An 8,861-nucleotide genomic window follows, 5' to 3' on the forward strand; every position below is an offset into this window, starting at 1 on the left:
TTAACACAGGTTCACTGGTGCTGCCAGAGCTGCCCAAGCCCTGCCTGTTCTGTTGCAAAGATGGAGAACATGGGCCTGGGCGCTGGTACTGGGAGCTTCCTCCGTCAGTACGGCTCCAAGTACGTTCCCGAGAAGGTCAGAGGTAGTAGTCCGCAAGATACAGAAGCTGAGGGGAATACACTCCCCAGAAGGACAGTGCAGGTCCTGAAATGTCACCCAGCTTTGCAGGTCCCTGTGGATGTGCGATGTCTCTGCAGAGTCAACGCCTTCAAATCCATTTGTACACTGTGTCACTCCATGGATGCGGGAAGGAGGAGGTTGTAGAAGCACAAAAAGAGCATTCTCTTGCACATATACAGACAAGCCATATCTGTACTGTACCTATCGTAAGCACTTGGGCCAGGCAGCACCATCCTGGTCTGGCTCCATCCTATCTATCTTGCTGTATGCATACAGCTTTTACCTGAGATCCAGTGCTTGCTGGGATGGGTGTCTTGCAGTCTCCAAATAAACCTTAACCTAAAGAAGGGACCTGGGGTTAGAATGAGATGATGCTGCCATTGGATGCGTTGGAGTAATTTTCATATTTGGATCGGGATTCATATTTGAAAGATATGTAACATTTGTGCCTTGACTTAAGTCCATACCTAAATATTTGCAGGGTCAGGCTGAGTGTGAAAGTTACATACACAATAAAGGTAAGTTTGAAGAAGAAAAATACCCTCCCTCATTTACACACCCGTTAACACCTCTAGTTATCTACATAGGACACTTCCATTTCACTGAACCGCCCCTTTCCCTGGATGCTGCTCAGTTACAGGGTGGCTCTTGTTGCTCACAATAACATGAAGCTGCACAGAATTCAGGTTTTTGTCCTGTTGCTCTGTGTTCAGGACTATTGCAAAGGAATATTTTGAAAATAGGAAGTGGGTGCTTGAGAAAATTTATTTTCTGCCTTCAAAAAAATAGCTCTTTTCAAAGCAGAATTTGCAAGATTTCTTATTAATAGAAACATCAATTCTAACCCTAAATGTGTATGGTAATGCCCCCAGTAGGACATTTCTCAGTAGGAATCCAGGACATTGAACAAACATGTAGACTAGGGCATATGTATACCAGAGAAATGTTAACATTCATTTTCACTTTAAGTGACTACTGCAATATAAAATTATAGTCTCCCCACCTCAGCTGATGTCACCACGGGGAGGTGGTTGCCAGTGGATAACAGCCATGCAGTCAACAATCATATGGCTTGGATTTATTTTTCTGTATCTGGCAGCAAAAACAATGTAGCAACTCAGATCTCGAGTTAAGTCTTCCTTAGACGGTGGTGATGTTTTCAGGGGAAAAAAAAAAAAGGTAACAAACATGGTGCAGAGCAGAACATATACCTGCATGTTTATTTAATATTTGCTGATTCATGTATGCAGATACATAATATCAACAATGAGGAGTGCACAAAGACACCTCAAGTGTGCTTTGCAAAGGGAAATTAGTGATGGTATAGTCCTCCACTTCATAAAAAGGGCTAAGTTACCTTCTTTGCTGTACATGAAATCTGTTTTCTCTTGATTTTAGTACCACCTCTAATCTCTCTCCTCCTAGGAAAAGTCAGGCCCTCAGACCTGTTTTCCCCCTTTTAAGGCTATATATTATAGAGGGGTGTCAGCAGCTGCTGCAGGAAGAAAGGCTGCAGCTTTGAAAAGCATCAGTCTCGAAAGAAATATAACACTGTTGTCCAAATTACCACCGATGCTTTGAAGAATGGATCATTTTTCAAATCTCTGGGACATGCAGGGGAAAAAGAGGAGACTGCCAAGCTGAAAAGGCAGGGAGACAGACAGACTAGATGACACGTGACAACCGCTGTGAATATAGTTAGTCCCAATTAAAATGACACAAACTCTCTCCCAGTTGTCAAAGACTGTTGCAAAAGGCAAGGTACCAAGAACCTGGTGTCTCAGTGCAGCCACCTTTCAAAAACTGTCTTGCATTATGCTCATTGCTCTTCTCCTTTACATTCATTCTGTTGGTGGTTTGTTGTTTATTTTTCTGCAGCCAACATTTTCCCCTGTGGGATTTATCCCTCAAAAGCTTCCCTTCTCTGTGTGTGCACCCTTTGAATGCATGTGCCTGACTGGACTGCCATGGAATGGCTGCTCGCAGCCCTGGCTCTCTGCAGCAAGGCCTGGTGGTGGTCATACTGACAAAACTTGTCCCTCCAGAAGAGAGGGATCCACATGGTGGCAGCTGGATCCCCTAGAACTGTGTCAGAAGGAAAATGAAGAGAGAAAAAGTGGATTTGCTTTCCTGTCTGCACTGCCTGAGCTGTTTGCATTCTGCTTCCCAGACACCACGACTCATCCTTCAATACTACAGGACCTCTCTGGGGGCACTTGTGTCACTTAGGAGAGAAACAGTTCTGAAAGAGAGAACTACAGCACTTTCAAACACTCTTCAGAGCAACAACTTTCTTTTACTGTACAGTCATGAGAGTAAGAATGGGCCTTCCAAGACTTCCAGGAGAAAAGAGGAGAAAAAAAGGGAGGTGGCCCCTTTCTAATGCTTATAAACCTTGAGTTTTCTGTTGCCTTTCTGTGCTTCACCCTCTCAGTGCTGCCTGCTTAAGGCATGGTTTCAGTAGTGCCCTAAGCAGCATCAAGCAGGAATTACCTGGTATATGAGACAAGTTGCCAGCCAGTGGTTGCCATCCAAGGAGCAAAAATCAGGTGCATTTTATTACTTTTTAAAGAACTGTAGGGCTGGCTGGCTGCCCTCCAATTGCTGATGCTAGTAAAACCATTTGAATTGGCTAAGTTAGGATTTCTAGCACTCTTTGCTCTTGGATGCACAAATCCACAGACAGCATTCACAAATTACTGTTGGGGCAAAGCTGAATCTATGGTTATTCCGTGTTGCCACAAAACTTTCTCTCAAAGTTCACAAAGTAGGCAAACAACCTCCCACCAAGGCTCTGTACAAGGCTCTGTAGCATCTCCAGCTGATTCAGTGTGCTTGGCATAGGAAAGCCAAATTCAAATAACAGAGCCAGAGGGGTAGATTAAGCAATGTATCCCATAGATTTTTGGACCAGAGTGTGCTTGGTTTCTGCAGAAACCCAAACCTCCTGCCTCTGTGTATGTTTTCCAGATGATGGTCACATTATACCCCATGTAGTACCTCTGGCTTTGTAATCCATTACTAAAACCTCAGGAGACTACTGGAAACTCCAAACAGGCTAAAAGGAACAGATGAGGTTCTGAGAGAGGAGCAAGTTGTAGCGTTTAATGGGATGGTGACTAATTGTTGCTCTTCCTTTCTCATGAACCTTAAGCTGTTTGATAGCTTGCAGATAAAATAACATGCAGCCATCGTGGTCTGCAGGTAAGTAGGTGCTTGCAAAAATCACATTACGTACTGACTGTGCCCGATCTCCTGCAGAGCCTTTCCCCACACAGGAATAAAAAAGCAGTTGGGGCTGTGGCTGTAGGCTCAGCACGTGACACTGTCCCCACAGTGGGTATCTTGGCCCCACACCGCAATCCACTGCAGCTGATACAGAGAAGTGTGATCAGCATAGAGGGACCCCAGCGTGTTACAGTGAGGATGTTGGGCTGATTCCACTCCGCTTCAAGAAAGGGCTTGAAACTATCCCTCCTGTGCATCAACAACCCCGTGCTTCCCATCCTAATCCTTGCTCCCAACTAAGGAGCTCCATCTCGGAAGGAATCCAGCACCAACTCCACCTCCTCCCTGCCACCCACCCTTTGCAGTTCTGGGCGCCAAGCTGCAGATGCTGATCGCATCTGGCTGTGCTGCCACCTCCCGAGAGAAATCAGCATCCCGGCTTCTGCTCAGGGGAGAGGACATGTTCTGCAGCCAGGCTCCCAGCCTGCACGGAGGTCCCCGCGGGAGCCAGGGCTCTCCGCGCTGCTTGCAGCCTGGGGAGACAAGGCGTGGGCCCAAGAGTCGCCACACCTCTAGGTCACCGCAGCCCAGCCGCCTCTGTTATTCACAAGGCTGAAGAAGCAGGAGAGTGAGACTGCCCACAGCAGATAAAAAAAAAAAAATGCACACACAGGAGTGAGGGCTTGAGAGAGAATCTTTCTTTAACCTGAGCTGGGATCCCAATGAGATGTCAGAGACAGGCTGAGATTGTAATTGAGAGAGAGGGTAAGTCTTTCAGAGGGTAACTAATAGGAAAGTGGTAGCAAGGGAGTGATTATTTTTAACCTGAACATCCCAGAAGAACTGCATGAGGTGACAAGAGGCTATGGGATAGTCCAAGTGCAGGACACAGCACCACTGACTACACTAGAGACATCATCTGAGTATCAGATCACAGGCTGGGTCTCCTTCATTGCTCAGACAAGGGTTTTCAAAGTGCCTTTTAGATTTTTAAGGAGGATACAAAAAAAAAAAAAGAAGGACATTATGATAACTCAGTACAAGTAGCTATATTCATATACTACTTCATGTAAGAAACATTGGAAGATCTGCCAGGCTAATTAGCAATAGCCAGGAAAAGCTACAAGAGTAACCAAAGTAGTAACACAAGCTTGCCTGCATATAAATCAATGAACTCCTACTGATTTGGGAAATCCACGAACCTTCAGTAACACAAGGAGAGGCAGTTCCAGACTGCTGTGTGGGAGACACTGAAACACTGTTTACAGATATTCTTATCTACAACTTCTCTCTGACAGTCTTAAATGTGGGGAGAGAGTCATACAGAGAGAATAAACACTGAAATCAGACAAAAAACCCCCCAGTATCAAAAAGAGAGGTCTGGAAGCTACCTCCACTGAGTCAAAGACTTTGATGCTGTTTGAAAGGAGGTGAGAACCACTGAGCTGTAGCTTTGCATTTGTCTTCCCAAACTAATTCTTTGTTCTTTTCCCAAAAAATACAGTATCCCAAAATTCCTCCAAAGATCTCTTTTAACTGAATCAAGTTCCTAACTGCAGGCCCTGCTCAATAAGACAATTTGTTAGCCTTTATCATCCTTCTTTGTCACAATAGGAGAGATGAGAGATGTTGGTAAAAGCATTTTGTTGAAGTCTCTGGTAGTCACAGCAAAGGTACCACTTAGCAATTGAAAACTGTGAAGATCCAAGTTTTCTGTTTTTTTTTTTGGTGTGTGGTTTTTAGTTTTTGGGTTTTTTTGTTTGGTTCGTTTTTTGTTGGTTTTATTAGTTTTTTGGGGGGGACAGATGGTTGAAGTGAGTTCAGATGTGATTTCAGGGGAAAAAACCCCTAATTTTATACCATTTCTTCTTGGAAAGACAGAAAGGAATGGGAAAAAAAATTAGGTGGTCCACAGACATGGTAATTTCTGGTGCAAAAACTATATGCATATTACAAAAATAAGCCAAGAGTGAGGGAGTCAGTCCTCTGACTGCCAGCAGGAACAAAAAATTGTGATACCTATCTCAGGCGGTCCTCAGAAGGCAAGATTTTAAGTATTGCTGGCATTTAACCACTGTCTGTTGTGAATCCCTAGATAAAGACAATATACTGAGGTTAGCCTTGCTTCGGACTTCACTAGAAAGTCCATTACAGCATTTAGGTCAGCAAATCCCGCAAGAGATAGTTTGCCTGCCAGTTCTACACTGAACAGCAAAATAAATTAATAAACAGTCATACTTCTTTGCAGGTCCACATACCTTGCATGTGTCTTGCTGTGTTAACACCCTTTCCTTTAATTTCAAAACTCAGCACGACTGGATCTCCAGAACCCCAATGGAAAGAAGGGCCATTTGAAGCAGTGAGCTCTCACTGATCGGAACGCATGAGCTCCCCAACTCCAACAGCTTCAGGAAATGCAAAAAATAGGAGCGAGCAGAGAAGCAAGTGTAAGGTGCAGAGCCTACTGCTTTGGCAATTCTTGCTTTTGGTAATTTACCACTGCAAAGTGGCATAGTCCCTTCTTCTCCCTCCTCCAGTCACGGTGGAGGGTTTGTGGTTTTTTCTTTCTCCTTCTGCTCACCACATTCATAAATTGTGTTTCTCAACCCAGTTTAAGGATTCACTGATTCCTATCTGTGCTAGGAGAAAGATGAAAGAGCCATATCCAGCACCAGGAATACGCTTCCACCCACCTTCAGTCAACAAGAGTTTAAAAAATAAAAGAACAGAACAAGATGCAACAGTTTCAGGAAGGTTTCAGCAAGACATGTAGAAACCTCTATGTTGGGTGAGAGTTTACTATACTTGGTAACAAGGAGCTAACTCTTTTACCTCAATGTATAGAAATACGCACGAGTTTATTATGGAAGGTCCTTATATTCAAGTTCGCTCACATCCTGTAACCATTTGCAAGTCTGCAACCATTCAAGACAACCACTTGCACAGGTTTTAATGGGAATGTTACAACTATTGAGGAACCAGGAGAACTGGAAAGAGGCCAGAAATCTGCCAATACCACATACATCCAAACCATCTGCAGTCACCAGACCCTTTTAAATCCCTGGAGGAAATAAGATGAAGGCCCATTCTCTTACCTCCCTTTGTTCATACAACCAGTGATAAAGTATCTACCTTTGCATTTAGATATTCTTCTCCTGCTGGGGTTTGGACTGGCAAAGAGAGCTCCTGCAAATACCCATCAAACAGCAGCCTTTGGTTAGAAAGGGGTGTGAAGCTGAGGAAGAGCCCTTAAAACTCTCCTTTCATACAGCAAAATTGTCAAATAATTAAAACATTTTGGGGAGTATAAGGAATGTTCACTTAATTTCCTCAGTTCTAGGACAGGGGAAAATGGAAAAGATGACAATATATCTGGGTAAGAGTGCGATGGGGGAAGTTGAGGGACCAATAGCCCCCAGAAGTTCACGACTGCAACTTGAATTCCCATGTTATCAGATTAATAATTAAAGTAGTTGCTTATACTAAACCAGTTTTCCCTCAATTTACCTCACTATTTCCTTCTATTTACTCCTTTCATGCCTGCTTTCTCTCACAGTATATTTTTCTGTATGATTCTATGATTGTATGTTGGTGTTTTTAAACTCAGCCATTAAAACCCAGGTTGTAGGTTTGTTGATGTATAGAAATTACTGGGTAATCTTTCCCTTCTACAAATACCCATTTTATTCCAACTTATTTGCCTTACCAGTCAATATGAAGTGAAGTTCATTTTGCAACTCCTATTTCTTTGCTCCAAGAGCAAAATCTTTGAAATTCCCCTGTAGACTTAAGGGCTGTGAAAATCAAGGTGCTTTTCTGCCATCCTGCAAAGGTCTTTGATGATGTTTTAGGAGAGAGGAATAATCTACTCTATGAAAACACCAAAGCTGCTGTGACGGCAAGCAGAAGGTTGAAAACCTTCCGTGTAGCAGGGGATTTCCTTTAAGATCACTTTGTATCTTTTAAATCTGCAAGATATGGAGGAGGCCTCCTCCTACCAGAGTCTGCCTTGTTCACTGCAGTTACAGTGCCAAGAGAGGAGAGTAAAAAACATCTGTCTTTCACAGTGAACAGGTTTACAAATGCAGCTTTTTGCTGAACCTTGAATATTTGTTTGGAAGCTTCTTACTGTGTTTTATAGTCACCCCTCCTTTCCTGACAGGGATGAGCAGATTTCGCTCCATTATAACTGTATCTCCCTCAGGTTCTCTGTTCAAATTAGAAAGTTCTCAAAGAACTTGGAGGGCGCATTTGGGACTCACATACAACGCAACAATGGTTTGTTTACAGTGGCTTAATTTAAATTGGATTTCACATCAATTCACTGAACAGCTGAGGAACCCTGTGTGGACACACTTATTTGCCTTAAGAGTTGTCTTAAAATCAGTTCCTAATCGATTTAAGCTCCACTGATCAGATTTAAATATATACTTAAAAGGTCAACACAACCTTTTGCATTGATTTAATGAAATGATGTTGAAGACAACGCTTGAGTAAACTGGTGCAGCTCCGTGTAAAAGCTGTCCGAATTAGCGTAATATGGATTGTCAAAAGATGGAGAAACATTTCTCCCCCTTGAAGTTTGCAAATTCAATCTCTTGATTGAATGCTAGCAAGATAGAGGCTGATGGATCTCTCCTCTGATGGAGCCACATATTGATTTTATCATTAGATACACAAAACAAATGCCTAATTCAGTAATAGGCATATTTTATGCCTTCCCATAATGGTGTTGATCTTAACCCTACACATACACATTTTAGCTCAAAATCACAAATTTTCCTTCTTCAATATGAAATTTCCAAATTCAGGCCCGGGAATATTTTTGAAATTATGATCTTTATAAGATTAGAATCTAGGAAGATAGGACCTTTTAAAAAATTTAGATAAATAATATTATGAAAGGATTGCTTTTGTCAGTAGCTTATTTCACTGTTGAACAGGTGTAGGCATTCATCATAAATTCTCATTTGTGCTGAGTGGTTGAATTGCTGGAGAATCACTTTATTGGTATGTGAAATATTTACTATGTATAGCTGGACAGATTCCCAGGAATTCTAATAAAACACATTAATGCATGAGAGAACATCTTCTCTTCATAAGACTTGTGAAAACATAAGCTTTGCTCCACTCAGTACCTTACACAGACTTTTTAAAAACTATCTGAATTGTCTATAGAAATTTATCAAGAATAATTATTAAAACAGGTCTTTTTAGGTAGAAAATTCTCTTTGTGTTCAGGAAAGCTGCTATTATAGACATTAATATCCAAAATAAAATACACTTTTATTTAAATTACATTTTTCTTCACCCTATGTAGAAAATATGTTTTTCTTATAGGAGGGTGAGAAACCACATGTTGCTTTGAACAATTTCAGATACCCAAAAGAGAAGAGGGAAACTAGGATCACTTCAAAAAGTGCATTAACTTAGAAGCCAATAACTAATATTTG

The sequence above is a fragment of the Neopelma chrysocephalum genome, unplaced genomic scaffold (genome assembly GCF_003984885.1).
Source record: "Neopelma chrysocephalum unplaced genomic scaffold, ASM398488v2 Primary Assembly neopelma1_59, whole genome shotgun sequence".
Classification (NCBI taxonomy): domain Eukaryota; kingdom Metazoa; phylum Chordata; class Aves; order Passeriformes; family Pipridae; genus Neopelma; species Neopelma chrysocephalum.